Here is a 19101-nt window from a genome sequence, read left to right as displayed (position 1 = left end):
GACAACCTTAAAAGAGAGATGGAAAAGAATCATTTGGACCTTGTAGGAGTTGCTGAGGTAAGATGGAATGGATGTGGAGACTTACAGTCATATGAATATGTATTGTACTACTCAGAAGGAAATGTAAAAGGAATGGATGGAGTAGAAATAATCATGACAAAGGAATTACCTAAATGTGTGGATTACGCAGACTATGCAAATGATCAGGTTATTGGTGTAGGGCTGAAAGGAGCAAAAATATATTTAGTGATTGTCCAGATGTATATGCCAACTTCAGAACATGATGACCAAATTTTAGAGGAAACGTACAATGTAATAGAGAGAATAATGGACGAAAATAATAAATGCTGTAAAATAGTAATGGGAGATTGGAATGACATTGTGGGAATAGGGAAAGAGGGAAACATAGTATGCATTCATGGTTTTGGAAAGAGAAATGACAGAGGTGAATGGCTAATTGAAATCTGCAGGGAAAGGCAGCTGTCAGTTTCAAGTACATGGTTCAAGAACCACAAAAGGAGGCTCTACATTTGGAAATGACCAGGGGATAAATACAGAAACCAAATCGACTTTATACTGGTAGAAGAAAGATACAGGAATGGAATCAAGAAGGTGCAAACATTACGAGGTGCAGTTATTAATAGCGACCACAACTTACTTATGGCAGAAATAGAAATAAGAATGAAAAAACTGAAGAAGGCGACCATGGTGAAGAAATAGGATGTAAAGAAGATAAGATACAGCAAAGAACAAATTACAAGAATGCTGTCACTTGAGTTTGTAAACACATTACGAGACATAGAATCACCAGAAAATGTCAACGAGTTCTAGAATATGCTGAAAGAAGGAATCACTAAAGCAGGACAGCAAAATGTAGGATATGTAAAAGGGAAAGGGCAAAAAACCATGGGTCACACAAGAAATGATTTCCAAGCTCGAAGAGAGAAGAAAAATTAATAACAAGAACACTGAAGATGTAAGAAAGATGCACCAACGGTTAAATAATGAACAGCGAAGAGAAACAGAGCAGGCTAGGGGAAAATGGCTAAAAGAGGAATGTGATGCAATTGACGAACTGCACTGGAAGAGAAGATACGACTCACTATACGACAGAGTTCAGACTATGACATGGGATCAAAACAAAGCAGGAAGTGATACTATGGAAATTTTGAGTAAAGAGGTAGTGTACAAAGATCGTACAATGTCCTCCAGAGATGGGAAGAATATCTAAAAGAGCTATATGACACAGACTGCAAACCAGAAACTCTGGAAGTTGAATCACTCAACAGTCAAATGATAGCGACAAAGGACCCACCATCATAATGGAACAAGTAAAGTCTGCCATAACTGTAATGAAAAACGGCAAAGCAGTAGGTACAGATACGATACCGGGAGAAATATTAAAATGCTTGAACCAAAATGGTATAAGAGAAATATTGAGGTAATAAAATATATGACAGTGGTGAATGGCCTGAGGACCTTCTGACAGCAATAATGATTCCATTACCGGAAAAACAAGGAACGAAGATAGGCAGTGAACACAGGACATTTAGTCTTATTTCACATGCAGCGAAAGTGAGAAAAATGGCTCTGAGCACTTAACTTCTGAGGTAACTTAGAACTACTTAAACCTAACTAACCTAAGGACATCACACACATCCATGCCCGAGGCAGGATTCGAAACTGCGCGCGTAGAGGTCGCGCGGCTCCAGACTGTAGCGCCAAGAACCACTCGGCCACCCCGGCCGGCGCAGCCAAAGTGATGTTAAGAATAATTAATAAGGGACTCGGAAGAGTAATGGAGGAGAACATTGGCGAGGAGCAGTTTGGATTTATACGGAATACGGTCACCAGGCACGCAGTAGGGCTCCTACGAATCTTGGGAGAAAGGTTTACTAAAAAAGGAAGAGACCTCTATAAGTGCTTCATCTAGAAATGGCATTTGATAATGGCTTGGGACAAGCTGGTGACTATAAAGAGGGAAAGAGAGTGGACTGTATAACCAGAAGACTTGTAAACTCATTACATCTGATTCAAAAAGCCTCTGTTAAACTGAGAGGAGAATGTACACACTGGATCGGACTAGGAAAAGAAGTAAGTCAAGGATGCTGTCTATCACCTAAACTTTTCAACCTCTACTTCAAAAATATGATTTACCAATGCTCATTAGATGACAAAAGAGTAGAAACTGGAGGACGAAGAATAGGGTGTTTGAGGTTTGCTGATGGCGTATTCCTCCTAGCCTCAGGGGAAAAAGAATTACAGGATTTAGTGGGCACCATTGAAGCTAACGGGAAAAATTATTGAACGAAAATTAACACAAATAAAACAAAAGTATTGGCACTAGGAGGAAATAAGGAAATAAAATTGATACTGAATGGAGAAATATAAGGTGCAAAATTAAATGTCTTGGAAGCAGGACAGTCACCGACTGGAATTGCAGCAAAGAAATTAATATAAGGATAGCAGTGGCAAAAGAGGCATTTTATAAGAAAAGGAGAATTTTCTGCACCAGTCTGGACAGAGAACTGAGGAAAAGACTCACGAAATGTTTTGTATGGAGTGTTCTTGTGTACGCTGCTGAAACATGGCCTTTGAAGAAAAAACACGGAGAAAAGCTGGAGGCTTATAAGATATGGGTATGACGGAGGATAGAAGAAATAATTTGGACGGACAGAGTAAAAAATGAAGAGGTACTGAGAAGAGTGGGAGAGAAAAGACAGTTACTAGATGTAATAAAAAGAAGAAAAAGAAATTAGATTGAGCATATATTAAGAAAGAATGACGGACTGGTAAAAACAGTTTTAGACTGCTATGTTGAACGGAAAAGGAAGCGAGGAAGGAAGAGATTGCAGGTAGTGGATGACGTGATGGACGGTACAACGTACAGCAGCCTTAAGAAGGACGCAATGGATCGCAGAAAATGGAGAGGTAAAGGACCTGCTTATGAAGCAGAAAACTGATGACGATGATCCTCGGCTGACGGTCTGCCTTGGTATTTGTCAGGATTATTGCGGGCATTGTGTCCCTGAGGTACAGAAAATAGGCAAACTACGAGTTATTAGCCATCATCACTTTATATCTATAAAATTTGTGATAACGTGCTTGCTACGCCTACTCGTTATACCGGTGTCTGACGTCCTACCACGAACAAATGCGGATATCTCAATACTCCTATGTGAGTCGAAAAGGAAATAATTCTGCGTCGGAACCACGCGCGTTTAAATGTTTTCTGCCCTTGCAGGTGGCCAGCGTGACGACGCCACTACTGTGTGTGAGGCGCTCTGCGACCGGCGCGTACTGGCACCGCAGTTCGTCAGCATTCCACGATAACCCCATCCCGCACACTCGCAGCCGCACGTGGCGGTTGCGTCCAAGCCTGTGACCTTTACACCTACATAATATCACGCAAACCAGTAGTCGGAAAACGTCAACGGTGCTTACCTGATACGTAGATCATTTTAAGAATGTACCTGTGACCTATAGTCAAGTAGCAGTAGTGGAAAAAAGAGCATTTTGGCCCGAAACAGGCTTCCCGCTTCGATACTGACAGACAGTTTCACCAATTTAGCTTTCGCTCACCACTGAAAGTGGTGTTTTAAGACAACTTAAGTATTATAATTAGATTTCTTAGTATGAAGTGTAGGTGCAAACAAATTAATCAGTAACTTTACTGTAAATCTGCATATCAAACCTTCTCCGTTAAATCTTTATGTTGTAACCTCCCCACAGAAATATTTAAATGGAAATGGAGCGAAGTGTAACCTCGCCACAAAAAATATAAAAATGAAAATGGAGCCCACAAAAAATAATAATTAGATGAATTTTAAATATTATGACTTCCGAACAAAATTGGCTCCGATTTATAGTCTGTGCGCAGAAATGCATTCACATTTAATGTTACCACAAAATTCTATTCTCATTTTATGTCAAGTTCGAAACAGAAAAATTCCTAAACACCAAAATAATGCAAAAGGTTTGTAACCTGATGAATTTTATGAGGACAGCGGCGCTGACCTTCAGCCCTGTATCCTGAATAACAAAAGCAAAAATTCTTACCTCAATAAAACTGCAATTATATCTGCTCTTAATTAGTCATTTTTCGACACAGCTTCGTGCAATGCTGGCGTATATATATATATATATATATATATATATATATATATATATATATATATATATATATATATATATATATATATTCTTGGATGCAATGATAATGCATTGGAAATTCTTTAAATTGAAATGTATACTTTTCTTTAAAAGAGTTACTTTATATTATAAAAATTATTATTGGGGCATTTTTTGGATCAAATTAAATTACAATTAACATACATTATTAAATATGCGCAAGGCTGCTTCTTTACCTTCTACAACAATACTCATCCTCCAGAGTCCTGACCAGAGTCCCGAGCAGAGCACGCAGCCGACACATGCCGACTCCACCAGACTACTGCAGACTACACCAGACTACTACTGTCGACTCGCGCAGTCAAGCGCAGACTAGCCACAAGCAACCACTAACTATAAACTAATCTCTGGTCAGAGATTCTGTCATGCTTCGCCAATCGCCGGCAAAGCATACGTCTTACAATGTTCGATTCTCTGATTATATTTCATCATCGTATTGAGACAAGCACAGGGATTTCCATACCACCTGTCTCCTTTATCTTATCATGGTACACTGTCCCTCACATCTCACCCACACCTTAACGCTCTTGTCTGAATAACACGGCAGAAACATTCGTTCCCATAAGGCAAAATACCTTTTCTGGCACCCTGTATGCTTCCGCCACATTCTCGAATCCGATTGTGGGATAACCTCCCGCATTTTATTAGCAGACAGAATAACGTCTTCAGCTCGAGAAGACAGTTACTGACGTATCTACTAAAGCAACATTAAAGATTTTTCTGAAAATTGACTTGAGCAGCTATCTAGGCAGCCCACACGCAATGGAAATACCTTAGTCCTTCTAAACAGGCCGGACCCTATCGACAGTGTCAGTATAGAAACGGGACTTAGCGATCATGATGTCACTAAAGCAACTATGAATACAAAAGTTAATAAACCAGTTAAGAAGGCTAGGAGAGTGTTTTTGCTAGATACAGGACACAAGCAGTCATTAACATGTTACTTAGACAGTGAACAGGCATCACTTAGTACCAGTATGAAGGATGTGGAGGAGTTATAGTCAAAGTTTGAGTTTAGTCAGGAGAGTTACGAGCCTGTTGAGTGGATAAAGGACGGAAAAGACCCGAAGCAGAGGCTGTTGCTCTCTAGATTGAAAAAGGGATAGACAAATGACGACAAAGTGGAGATTTGTGCGTCTATGAAAAGAAATGTGCGCGAAGCATACAAACACTACCGCCGTCACACATTAGCAAAATATGTGACAAAGAACCCGAGAAAATTCTGGTGGTGTGCAAAATCGCTAAGCGGGTCTAAGGCTTCCATTCAGTCCCTTGTTGACCAGTCTAGTGTGGCATCTGAAGTTGCCAGATCGAAACCCGAAGTTTAAAGTTTCACGTACAAATGTTCAAATGTGTGTGCATTCCTAAGGGACCAAACTGTTGAGGTCATAGATCCTTAGACTTACACAGTAATTTAAACTAACCTATGCTAAGAACTACACACACACACCCATGCCCGATGGAGCACTCAAACCTCCGGCGGGCGGAGCCGCGCAATCCCTCACATGGCGCCTCAAACCACGCCGCCACTCCACGCTACAGAAATCGTTCACGAAGGAGAACAGTACAAAAATATCGTCATTTCACTGTAGGCCAGACTCATGTATGGGCGACGTAGATATAAGCATGCCTGGCTTCGAATAGAAACTAAAAAATTTTAAAACAACCAATTCACCATGTCCGGATGGAATCCCAGCTCGATTCCACAAAGTGTACTATACGGCATTGGCTCCTTACCTAGCTTGCATGTATCGTAAATTCTCGCCCACCACAATGTCCCAAGCGACTGGAAAAAGCGCAGGTGATTACAGTATATGAGAAAGGTGAATGAACGGACCCGCAAAATTAGACCAATGTCTCTAACTTTTGTTTGCTGTAGAATCCTTGAGCACATTCTCAGTTCGAATATAATAAACTTCCTTGAGGCTAAGCAGGTTATGTTCACGAATCTGCGTGTTTTTAGAAAGCATCGCTCGTACGAAACTCAGCTTCCTTTTTTCTCACATGATATACTCAGAACTATGGATGAAGGGCTACAGGAAGATTCCATATTTCTAGATTTCCGGAAGGCATTGGAAACGGTGCCCTAATGCAGGCTGTTAACGAAGGTACGAGCATATGGAATAAGTCCACATAGTGGCTTGAAGACTTCTTAAATAGTAGAACCCAGTATGTTCTTCTCGACGGTGAATGTTCATTAGAGACAAGGGTATCGCCAGGAGCGTCCCAGGAAAGTGTGATTGGACCGCTGCTGTTCCCTATATATACTAATGATTTGGCTTACTGGGTGAGCATCAGTCTGCGGCTGTTTGCTGATAATGCCGTGGTGTACGGTAAGGTGTCGAAGCTGAATGACTGCAGGAAGATACGATTTAAACGAGATATCCACTTGGTGTGATGAATGGCAACTAGCTCTCAATGTGGAAAAATGTAAGTTAATACGATGAGTAGCAAGAACGAATCTGTAATGTTTGGATATAATATTATTAGTGTCCAACTTGACACTCTCAAGTCTTTTAAGTATCTGGACGCAATGTTGCAAAGCGATGTGAGGGGGAACGACTTCGGTTTATTGGAAGAATTTTAGGTAAGAGTGTTCGACCTGTTCTTGAGTATTGCTCGAGTGTTTAGGATTGGGATTGAAGGAAGACATCAGAGCACTTCAGAGGAGGGCTGCCAGATATGTTATCGGAAGGGGGGGGGGGCGAGGCTGCGTTCTTTTCGGGAAACACTATTAAAAAAAATTAGAGAGTCGGCATTTGAAGCTGACTGCCAAACGATTCTGCTCCTGCCAACATACACCACGCGTAAGGACCACGAAGATAAAATATAAGAAAGTTTTCCCTCTCTCTATTTGTGAGTGGAACAGAAGGAGGAATAACAAGTAGTGGTATTGGTTACCCTCCTCCAAGCATCTTACAGTGCCGCGGAATATCTATGTAGATGTAGTTGTAGATTTATCATGTCCCTGTACCCACACGTTACCCCTGTACATCCTTCTTTCCAACCATATCTTCCTCATTTCCCAGTATTCTTGGCTGGTTCGGTCCCTGAAATTTTCTGTCCCCAGAACTCGCTGTATCAAGAAACGTCGTTATGTACATTCTGTACATCTGTAAAATGTTTCTATGTGCCACTAAAGTTGTTGTTTTTAATGTTATTACTATTTTCATTCTGATTATTATTATTATTTTAATTATTATTAGCGGAATCTCCAATGAAACGGAGGGTTTTAAGCAAATTAGGCATATAACTCATAAAATCTTCTTCACTTTCTTCTTGTTATTCCAATAGGCTTTCCTTCTTCCCGAGAAGGCCATTTAACGTACTTACAACCACTTTGGTCTATGCTGTTTCTTTTTCGATGCTCTGATGTAATTTCCCATTCGTCTACTTTGTGTCTCAAGGTGTCTCTTTCTAAAATGTCGATAGGCCTTATGTTTGCGCTTTGGAGGTTCTTTCTTATTTCGTTCAGCCAAGGTGTTAAGGTCGTAAGTGGTGTTACACAGTCTGTTACCCTTTATTACAATAGCTTTTGTGATAGTTGTTGAGATGACCATAGGCTTTCATTCACGTTTTCCTTTGTCCATTTCAATGATTGAAAGCTTTTTTTTTTTTTTCATTGATTGTAACCTGTAACCATCTTGGATATGCCTTGCTCCTAAAAATTTCCAAATGATCTTTCTCTATTCATTTGTAATGTCTTCAGGCTCGTATTTTCTGTTAAGTGTTGGTGTTGCGCTTGCGTAGAGGACTGTCGGTTTTATGATGGTATTGTTGTGCCGAATTTACTCTATTATGATATAAATTGTTTTTGTAGAGATTATGGACTAACCCTAATATTTTTTGGCTGTTTGGAGGAGATTGTACTGTGACATTTTTTCAAGACCTGTCTTTTCGAAGAATTCTGCGAAGTACTTAAAGTACCTGACCTTGTTGATTTTGTCGTGTTTTGTTCCAGGGTGGCAATTTCTGTCTGTGAATATAAAACTTTAGTTTTTTGGAGTTATTATTACTATTTTTATTATTTGTACTATTATTACTATTATTATTATTATTATCGGCATTAGTGGCAGCAGCGGCAATAGTTGAATAGCAAGATTTAACTTTATTGGTTCATAGTTAGTATTATTTACTGACAATGTTTCTGTAGACACTCAAATCAATTTACCACTATTTTTCACACAAAAATTGTTAGTCCTTAGGAAACTATGATGTAAAAAAGGTACTGTGTTTGCGAAACTCTGGTCGGATGTAAATCAAGGCCTGATGATAATAATCAGATCTGACACTGTAGACAAATAAATAAGGCTTCCTTTTGAAGCTCATTGTTCGAGAAATTTTGTATTTGAATTAAATCTGAGTAAAATTCACTGTCGTTATATATTCATTACATTATCTTGAATTTGGCCGACAAAGACAAACACTTATAGTTTTAATCAATAACCGCATCCACGAGTATATAAAAATCTAAACTTCCATCTACAAAACAGTTTTTCAAGCCTCTCAGTGTTTATGAGGTCATACACCCTGTCTCTGTAGTGAGTAGAATCAAAAGACAGTGGTCTGACACGAGAGCTGGGGAGGAGTCTCAGCAAGTAACACTTAGAACGGTCGCCTTTGACGCCGAGTCAGCCGGAACGAGTGCATGCAACGGTGAATCGGACCGACCGCTGTCTCCGCCTGTCCGAATGGTCCAAGACGACCGTCTTCGCTTCTGTCCCTAGCCTGAGGCAAGGTGGCGTCCTAATTGGTTTCTCGATTGACGCTCGCCCCCCATTGATTCATCCTGCGAACTGGTACCGACGGATACAAAGGGGATGCGCCGTCCACACAGCCTTTGAGAGCGCTATCACCGCCAGCTCAGCGTAGAGCAGTGCCCAATACAACTGACAAGACGACCCGTTACGGTAGGATATCAAGACCAGCACAGAAGGTCTGCAAATACTGAAACTGTCCATCCCTTGAATTTAAGGAAACTATATTACAAAAACACAAATTCACTTAGTACATACTCCGCAGGCAATTGAAAAAGCAATGAGGAAATCAATAAAATCACAATATACGAATACATAGTCTCGCTGAGATATATACTGATAAAATTCTCTCTGTATTACGTGTTGTCGCAGCTGCAATGTTTACCGGCATCTCTTCCACACAGACCGATATCTGCACAGTACCAGCTATCATCACCCTTCGCTGAAAAGTTCATTTCTGAGGAACTTGGCGTATCGATCGTGGGCAGTTTTAGACGCTTAAAGCCTTCCGAAGGAACTGAGCGAGTTAATGTTTGTTCATTCCTCATTACTAGAAGGGCATTCTGTTAGCAAAAGGGTGGATGGCCTTTCAGATTATGATGCACAAATTTTAACTCTAAAAGATTTTTGTGCTGCAACACATGTTAAATATACGTAGTTATCAATTGTTTGGGAAAGCTGATCCAGTTGCTGTAGAGACCTTTGTAAACCTTATCAAGGAACAAGAGTGGCAAGATGTTTATTGCGCTGATACAGTAGATGATAAATATAATGCTTTTCTCGAGACTTTTCTTGTGCTCTTTGAAAGTTGCTTTCCGTTAGAACGTTCAAAACAGAGTACTAGCACAAACAGGCAGTCTGGGTGGCTGACTAGAGGGGTAAGAATATCTTGTAGAACTAAGTGGCAGTTATATCAAAACGTTAGAAACAGGCAAAATCTAAATGCAGCAGCCCATTGCAAACAGTATTGTAAGGTGCTTAAAACTGTTATTAGGAAGGCGAAAAGTATGTGGTATGCAGATAGAATAGCTAAGTCTCAGGATAAAATTAAAACCATATGGTCAGTCGTAAAGGAAGTGGCTGGTCTGCAGAGACAGGTCGAGGATATAGAATCAGTGTGTAGTGGGGATGTCCGTGTTACTGATAAGTCGCGTATTTGTACAGTGTTTAATAATCACTTTCTGAATATAGCAGGTGAACCAAATAGAAACCTAGTCCCAACAGGGAATCACGTAGCGCTCTTAGAAATAAGTGTTCCGAGACTGTTACCTCAAATGCTCCTCCATGATTCTGACAAAAGGGAGAATGAGTTAATAATTAAATCACTAAAGACCAAGAACTCTCATGGATATGACGGGGTATCTAGCAGAATACTGAAGTATTGTTCTATATATGTTAGCCCAGTACTTACCCAAATCTGTAACTTTTCCTTTAGGAATGGTCGGTTTCCTGACCGATTAAAGTACTCGGTACTGAAGCCACTTTATACAAATGGAGACAGGGATAATGTTGACAATTTTTGACCTATTTCTATGCGATCGGTGTTTGCTAAAGTTATTGAGAAGGTTGTATATACAAGGTTACCGGAGCATTTAAATTCACATAATCTGTTGTCAAATGTGCAGTTTGGTTTTAGAAATGATTTAACAACTGAAAATGCTATATTATCTTTGGACGAATTAAATAAAAGGTTGCGAACGCTAGGTGTTTTCTTTGATTTAGCGAAGGCCTTTGACTGTGTTGACCACAAAATATTACTGCAGAAGTTGCACCATTATGGAGTAAGGGGAGTGGCTTACAAGTGGTTCGCCTCTTACTCTAAGAACAGAAAGCACAAGGTAATTCTCCGCAATATTGAGAGTGGTAGTGGCGTTCAGTCCCAATGGGGCACGGTTAAGTGGGATGTTCCCCAAGGGTCGGTGCTGGGGCCACTGCTGTTTCTTATTTATATAAATGATATGAAACAGTATCAAATAATGTATTTTATGAAATAAGTTCGTGGCTTGTGGAAAATAATTTGATGCTAAATCACAGAAAGACTCAGTTTTTACAGTTTTTAACTCACAATTCAACAAGAACCGATATTTTGATCAGACAGAATGGGCATATTACAAGCGAGGCGGAACAGTTCAAGTTCCTAGGCGTTCGGATAGATACTAAGCTGTTGTGGAAAGCCCACGCCCAGGATCTTGCTCAGAAACTAAATGCTGCTTTATTTACCATTAAAACAGTATCTGAAATAAGTGACAGTTCAACACTAAAAGTAGTCTACTTTGCATGCTTTCACACACTTTTGTCGCATGGTATTATTTTTTGGGGTAATTCTTCTGATTCAAAAAGGGTATTTTTGGATCAATAACGGGCTGTTCGAGCTATATGTGGTGTAAGTTCGAGAACCTTTTGTCGACCCCTATTCAATAGTCTGGGAATTCTGACATTGCCCTCACAGTATATATTTTCTTTAATGTCGTTTGTTGTTAGCAATATTAGCCTATTCCCAAGAGTTAGCAGCTTTCACTCAGTTAATACTAGGCAGAAATCAAATCTGCAGGTGGAATGCACTTCCTTGACTCTTGTGCAGAAAGGAGTGCAGTATTCTGCTGCATCCACTTTCAATAAGCTACCACAAGAACTCAAAAATCTTAGCAGTAGCCCAAACTCTTTTAAGTCTAAACTGAAGAGTTTCCTCATGGCTCATTCCTTCTATTCTGGCGAGGAGCTCCTGGAAGAGCTAAAAAATTAAGCAAATTACAGTGTTACATTGTTGATTTTCTTTATTTAAACTTAAGACTTATCGCCTGAATATGTTTTTTATATTTCATTTTATCTGTTTCTACTATCGTGTTATAATTCCATGTATTGACTCGTTCTATGACCATGGAGACTTCTCCTTCATTTGGTCCCACGGAACAATAAATAAATAAATTCACGGAAAACGGCTACAAGAAACAGATTTAACATGCCATCTTGCCGACGAAATGTAAGCAGAAGGTCTCCAAGGAGAACACGAAGAAGCCTTGGTTTATGCCGTTCCGTGGTTCAATAACAGGAAATATTAGCTGGCCCCTAAAAAGGCATAAAATGGATTCGGTCATCACAGTCGAAACTAAATTTCGACAACTAATGAGGCCTGTGAACGGCGAAGCATGTCTCAGATCGTCAGGAGTGTATAAAACACCGTGTGGGAGTGGACAGTTTTTTGTTAGACAGATTGTACTAACTACTGAACAGCGCCCTGTACAATACAAGAGATGCTTTCGCCGTCGCTACCCTGAGAAATCGGCACATTCTCTAGCTGTTGCTACACTGATTACCAGTTTGTGGGATGGTGTAGTACACAAGCGATCGAGATAAAAATTTGTGAGAACACCCTCAACAAAGTAGGCGGCCTGCAGCTAAGCACGGCTTAGAACCTGGCCATCGCAAGGTTGAAGCAGACGCAGCATTACCATGTATTACCACGTATGGCACTGGAGCGAGCTCCAGGGACATTATTGAGGGCAGCGCGGCTACCTGAGGACAGTAGCCGTAATCAATCGACAGTCTGACAATGGCCAAGGAGCATTCGGCCGAAAGCTCGTGGATTTTAAACCACGTAACGTGGTCGGAAGGCCAAGAGAATTTTATCAACAAATCAGAAATTTGCATAATGTGCAGTACACGAGGACCTTGGTAGAAAGGGCTTACTCCATCTCGGATGCGGAACCCTCGATATGAGAGACCTAAGCTTGTGCTCAAGTAGAATAGCTACACTGACAAACAGACCACAGTACAGACTTCCATCGAAACCAGAAGACTGGCTCCTTTCCTACCATGTTATGTTAGCGTATCTTCAAATATTGGGTCTCTTAAAGTGTGTTTCGTGTGCTAACCATGATTAGAGCTATCCTTGGCTGAGAAATATTTTAGGGCTGAGCGAATCCAGTGTTTACAGAATCATTTGCAAAAACGTACATTGGCCAGACGATTGACACCATTCACAACAGACCTGTCGAGCGCCGTCGCCACATATTTTAACTACAACCTGATATATCTGTAGCAGCAGGGTACTAACAGGAAACACAAAAAGACGTACGGTGAGACATAGATAATTGCTCATGCGTCTCACTGTTAGGGCTGGTCTCAAATGAATCGGCTAAAATAAAATGAGCCACATAATATTGTAGTTAGAGACAACGGCTATCCTTTCAGTAAAATGTGAAATCTCATTTTGTCTTCCGTTAAAAGATAACTGCCTTTCATTTGGCCGTCTCGAACCCACACATACACCACAGCGATTCCTCGTTTTTGCCAGCTTTTGCCTCATGGGTATTCTACGTTCTTTTTGCCTTATGGGACAGTGGCAACGATGTATCTCGTAGACGCTATGGTTCACTGTGGGATCCGTACGATCACGGCAGTAATCTATTCCGGCGGCTGTTAAAATATCTGAAAGGTTCATAGTAATCTATCTACACTCATAACCGAGAGTGTTGACGCACGGTTATGCGGTGGCAATCAGTTTAGCGATACGCCGGTTCGAATCCCGACTAGGAAAATTTTAGTGCGGATGCTGGATGCATTACTTGTTCCCACCTCTCACCCTATGAGAGTACGTCCAACACTGTCTATCATCTACATCTATATGCTACCTGCAAATCACACTTAAGCGCCTGACAGCGGGTTCATGGAACTACCTTCACAATAAATTTCTATTGTTCCACACTCGAACAGCGAGAGAAAACACCGAACAGCATTATCTTTCTGTGAGAGCTCCGATTTCCCTTATTTTATTATGATGATCGTTTCTGCCTTTATGATGATCGTTTCTACCTACGTAGATTAATGCTAACAAGACATCTTCGCACTCGGAGGAGAAATCTGGCAATTGACATTTCGTGAGAAGATCCCGCCGTAACGAGAGACGCCCCTTGCCTTAGTGATGTCCACCCCATATCCTCTCTCCCCTGTTTCTCAATAATACAAAATGTTCTGCCCTTCTTTGAATTTTCTGGAACGACTCCGTTAATGCTATCTGGTTAGGATCCCACATCGCGCGTCCATACTCCAAAAGAGGAAGGACAAACGTTGTGTAGGCAGCCTTTTTAGTAGACCTGTTGCATTTTATAAGTGTTCTTCCCAGAAAACGCAATGTTTGGTTCGTTCTCCCCAAAACATTTTCTATGCGTTCTTTCCAATTTAAGCTGTTAGCAATTGTAATTCCTAGGTATTTAGGTGAATTTACTCAGTATTGATTTGTTAATTTATCGCGTAACCGAGGTTTAGCGGATTGCTTTTAGCACTCATGGTTGTGACCTCACAGTCTTCATTATTTTCGCACCATACAGATAGCTCATGTAAATAATTTTGTAAATGGTTCTGATCTTCTAATGACTTCACTAGACGACAAACAACAGTATCATTTACACACAACCTAAGATCGCTGCTCAGATTGTCTACTAAATCGGTTACATAGGCAAGGAATCACAGAGGGCCTCTAACACTCCCTCAGAGAACGCCAGAAATCACTTCTGTTTCATTCGATGATTTTCCGTCAGTTACTACGAACTGTGGGCTCTCTGACAGGAAATCATGAATCCAGTCGCATAATTGAGAAGTTATTCCACAAGCATGCAATTTGATCACAAGCCGCTTGTCGGGTACACTGTCAAAATCCTTCTAGAAAGCTAGAAATAGATTAATTTGAAACTCTTGCGGATAACACTCAGTATTTCGTGTGAGGAAAGATCAAGTTCTATTTCACAAGAACGATATTTTTAGGTGCATATTGACTACGTCTCAATATTACATTCTCTTCGAGGTAATTCATAATGACCGAACACAATATACGTTCCAAAATCCTGCTGCATATTGACGTCAATGGTATGAGCCTGTAGTTTGGTGGATTATTAATATTGCCGTTCTAGAATACTGGTGTGACCTATGCAAATTTACAGTCTTGAGGTACAGATCTTTCGTCGAGCGAGTGGTTGCATATGGTTGTTAAGTATGGAGCTACTGCACCAGCATACTTTCAAAGGAACCTAATTAATATACAATTTGAACCATCAGACTGGATTTTACTGATTTAAATTGCTTCACCAGTCCGAGGATATCTACTTTTATGCTAATCATGTTGGCAGTTGTTCGTGAACACGCGCCCTGTCAAGAAGAAAGTCATTAGTGTGTAATGCACAAGACACCATTACGTATTGCACTGACTTCTGTGTCATTTCACTTCTTCTAACTGACTATTTCTTTCATTCTTCTGTGATAAAATATAGCAGTTCTCTTAAGCGCGCTCCAAGCTTCATCCAGCTACGCTAGTAGGCAGTGACACACTATGCGAATCTTATTTTCTTCCTCAGGTTTTTTACACTAGAATACTTGACGCTCTGTATTCATGTGTAGGCGAGAGTTCTTCGCTTCTGGCGCTTTTATTTGCAATGCCGCAGTAAGAAACACAAGATATAAAGCAGGACTTCGATCATGAAATAAGGGAAAATGGCGCTTATCTGTTGAGGATAAATGCAAGATAAGGAGCGTGTAACAGTATATGGAACTCTTTGGGCGTTTCTGGGACAAAGATGCTGAAAATGTTTGCTGATTCAAATGTGAGCTATTTCAAAAGATTCCTCCTGTTTCACAAGGTTATATCTTCTGCATGAACCACAGAAGAAGTATGGACTGAATTTTAAATTTCTCTGAGGATATACAATTTTATTCTATTATTTGTTTTCATTACCTTTTAATATTAAAAGAATCATTCCAACTTACACATGTAGACATAGAAGTACAAATCGAGACACTTTTCAAAATTGTGTTTAGAATAAGTATTTTTATTTACCTTTCAGCAATTTGCAATGCCACCCCAACAGCCACTCGGCAACATCCCGTCAGTATTCACAGTTGCTCCAAGGTGTCGCGTTTGTAGAGTCATTGCATTCACTTCTGTTGCTATGTGTCATGACGAGCACATTAGGATGACACTGGGATCTCTTCTTGAGTCAACAACTAGTGTGTAGAAGCTGTTGGAGCTGAGGAACAGATGGTGGTGTAGAGTGGCTCTTGTATGGTCTCTTTTTAATAAATTCAGCAATTTGCTCACGTTGTCGTCCATGTAAAACGCAGATATATGAAAGCTGCGCTCGATAGATTAGGGGAAAAATGTGCCCCTTGACCTTCAGTAGCGGAAAATCCAGGAAAAAAATTGTACCTCATCACCTTAGGAAAACAACACTTTCCTGCAAGATAAACAGATTCCCTAACGTGGGCTAGTTGCTCTTTCAGTCCATTTTGTTCAATATACTTTGAGGAGCACACACGCACTGTATATCTTTTCATGCTCCAAGGGTTGTGTCTTACACAAAGGGGCTTTTTGTTAGGTACATGAAAATGTTATGCTCCGTGAAGTATTTCGACCATAGCCACAAGGAAAGTATACAGTTTATGACAGCTGCGATTTCCTTATCTTTGTAGACGTAGAAGCATGATTTTGCGCCCGTCAAAGTACGGTACTAATAATCAGGTACCGCTCAAAAATTTTATACGTATGAGTGTGAAGCTATTTATGTTGTTATTGTGGCTTCACGAAAACTGGAATATCGTTAATGGTATCTGTCTTATATTCTGTCACTCTGTTCATCACCGACCCCATGAATCTTCTGAATGTTATAATGACTGTGTACTCTGCATTGAATTGGGAGGCAGAACCATGAAAGAATAAAAGGGTTGAAGAAGGAATCGATCAAATCCTCGCAATATCAATAATGAGATTGAATTATTTTCTGTAGATATGAGAACTGATGGTTCACCCAAGTAGCTCAGTGGTCAAAGTGTCTGGCTATTGTGCAGGGGAGCGAGAATCGACTCCAAATACTGCCAACGACTACTCCGTGATGGTAAGACCGGACTGGGGTGGACTTAGCCCCGTGATGGCAAACCAGGAGCTACTAGAGTGAAAAGTAGCGGCTCCAAGTTAAAGAAAGCTTACAAACGGTCGGATGGTCGTTGTACTGATACCATACGACTCTACTGGCCGAAGATGATACGGTGGTCATTCGGTTCCAGCTGGCTGTTCAGGGCTACAGTGCGGAGCTTTGTTTCTCTACTTAACCGGTCCGTTCCTCGAAATAGGTATTTCACAGTGGCTATGCAATCAAGAGACTGAAACCACTGTACTTGTAGTTATTAATGTTAATGTAGAAAGTGTAGGAAACTGCTTAGGAGACGTGAGGAGCTGTAGCAGTACATGCTTCAGAATGTATCGAGTATCACCACAAGTTATTACTGTGTAAAAGACGTATTATCACACAAGAACTATTGAACACACTTCTCCCACACTTACGGCACATCTTAGCTCCTTATAGAGACTAAGACAACAAAAAAGAACAAAAAAAGGAGAATCACGAAGCAACTATCCGAACGGGACTGAAACCGGTTGTTGTGATTTACATGCACAGAAGATCAAGAGATTACAGTCTGAGAGAAATTGAATGATTTATTCTAGAGAAAGAGCTTCAGTAACTGAGCAAGCAGTTATTCGGCTTACCATTAGACTGACTGTTCTTGGATGACCTCTGAGTGACAGCGTGCCAAATTCTGTCCGACTGGTGCGTTAGCTCGTCAAAATCGTGAGCTTGTCGGAAGACCCTGCCCTTAATTTCCAAATGTTCTCAGTTTGTGAGAGATCCGGTGACCTTGGTGGCCAAGGTTGGGTTTGGCAAGCACGAAAACAAGCAGGAGTAACTCTCGCCGTGTGCTATCCATGGTGGCTTTCCCGACAGAGCAACGGGGCGTAGAACATCGTCGACGTACCACTGTGCTGTAAGGGTGCCCCTGGTGACAACCAAAGGGGTCCTGCTAGGAAATTAAATGACGCCTTAGACCACAGCTCCTGGTTGTCGGGCCGTACGGCGGACGACAGTTGGTCTGGTATCCGACCGCTGTCTGGTAGTCGCCAGACACATTTTGAGCGTGATATCTCAATTACTGGAGTAGAAATAGCGACATTTGTACTCATATTTTGAGATGTGCGCCGATGATGAGCGAAAGCGCCTTTCGAGATGCCCTGGAGGGCACGCCATACGGCCCGAAAACTAGGAGTCAAGGTCTGTGGTACCGTTTCATCTCATAGCAGGACCTCTTTGGTGCCATCCACAGCACACATACGGCAAGTGGCACTTCGACTACATTCTACGCCCCGCTTTGTAGCCTTACATTTCAACACAATAATGCCCGCCTGCATAAGTTATAGTTTGTACTTCTTGTCTTAGAGCTTGGCAAACCTTACCTTAGGCAGTAAGGTCACCAGATCTCCAGCTTTTAAGGCCAGGGACCTCCAACCAGCTCAGGATTTTCAGAATCTAACGCGGCAATTGTGCAGAATTTGGCACAATATCCCTTAGGAACACATCCAATAACTTTTTCAATCAATTGCATCGTGCGGTAGCGTTCTCGCTTCCCCCGCCCGGGTTCCCGGGTTCGATACCCGGCGGGGTCAGGGATTTTCTCTGCCTCGTGATGACTGGGTGTTGTGTGATGTCCTTAGGTTAGTTAGGTTTAAATAGTTCTACGTTCTAGGGGACTGATGACCATAGATGTTAAGTCCCATAGTGCTCAGAGCCATTTGAACCATTTTGAATCAATTGCATAAGGGTCAGATGCGGCCGAACACTTTATCGACTTGCTCAATTTCTGATGCTCTTCCTCTTGAATAAGTCATCCAGTGTACTGAAATTGTAATTATTTGTATGTCTGTGTATGAAAATGACGTCTAATTTGGATAAATTCTTCGTGGGCACCGTCTCTTTTATTTAATTTTTTTGTCTTAAAGTGGTTTATCAAAGGCAATACAGCAGTATCAATAATGTGGTTGAAAGTAATAAACTCTGGCCGAACACGCCTTGGAAGGCCCAACGGTGCCGACCTGCCGCCGTGTCACCCTCAGCCCACAGGCGTCACTGGATGCGGATATGTAGGGGCATATGGTCAGTACAGCGCTCTCCCGGCCGCATGCCAGTTCACGAGACCGGAGCCGCTACTTCTCAATCAAGTAGCTCCTCAATTTGCCTCACAATGACTGAGTGCACCCCGCTTGCCGACAGCACTCGGCAGACTTGCAGGTCACCCATCCAAGTGCCAGCCCAGGCCGACAGCGGCTAACTTCGGTGAT

The 19101-nt window shown here is 41.3% G+C and overlaps 1 protein-coding gene across 1 annotated transcript in view; it reads left to right on the top strand.

Moving 5' to 3' along the window:
• The window catches only part of LOC124605967, a 612100-nt gene that overhangs the window by 573224 nt on the left and 19775 nt on the right, over nucleotides 1-19101 (top strand). The window lies entirely within an intron of this gene.

Source organism: Schistocerca americana, chromosome 3, assembly GCF_021461395.2.
Source record: "Schistocerca americana isolate TAMUIC-IGC-003095 chromosome 3, iqSchAmer2.1, whole genome shotgun sequence".
Classification (NCBI taxonomy): Eukaryota; Metazoa; Arthropoda; class Insecta; order Orthoptera; family Acrididae; genus Schistocerca; species Schistocerca americana.
The sequence above is the reverse complement of the archived record's forward strand: the minus strand, read 5'-3'. Positions and strand labels throughout refer to the sequence as shown.